Consider the following 359-nt stretch of genomic DNA (forward strand, 5'->3'; position numbering starts at 1 on the left):
TAGTTGAAGAATTAATGAATGGATTAAAAGGCTTGCGAAGCCAAGTTAAAATTGAATAGTTTTAAGGTGTTTTGGGGACTAATGTTCCAATTATTTTTCCTAACATTGGGAAAGTGTTATGAGCAGTTTTTAATGGTTAAAAATTAGTTTTATCAAATTAAATTACTGCATGTTTCGACCAAACTTGATTCAGTATGAAAAAGTTCATAAAAATCATATTTCCAAGTTCCAAAACAATAAAGATTCAATATAGAAAACTTTGGACAGCTATGATCAGTTTTGGTGGCTTAATTCTTCATAAATTTTCTGTTTAATGGTTAAACACACTTGCTGAAAATTTTCAGCAGCTTTTTCATGAG

This window comes from Theobroma umbraticum, unplaced genomic scaffold (assembly GCF_002168275.2).
Source record: "Theobroma umbraticum cultivar Fairchild unplaced genomic scaffold, ASM216827v3 scaffold_51.0, whole genome shotgun sequence".
In the NCBI taxonomy this organism is placed as follows: domain Eukaryota; kingdom Viridiplantae; phylum Streptophyta; class Magnoliopsida; order Malvales; family Malvaceae; genus Theobroma; species Theobroma umbraticum.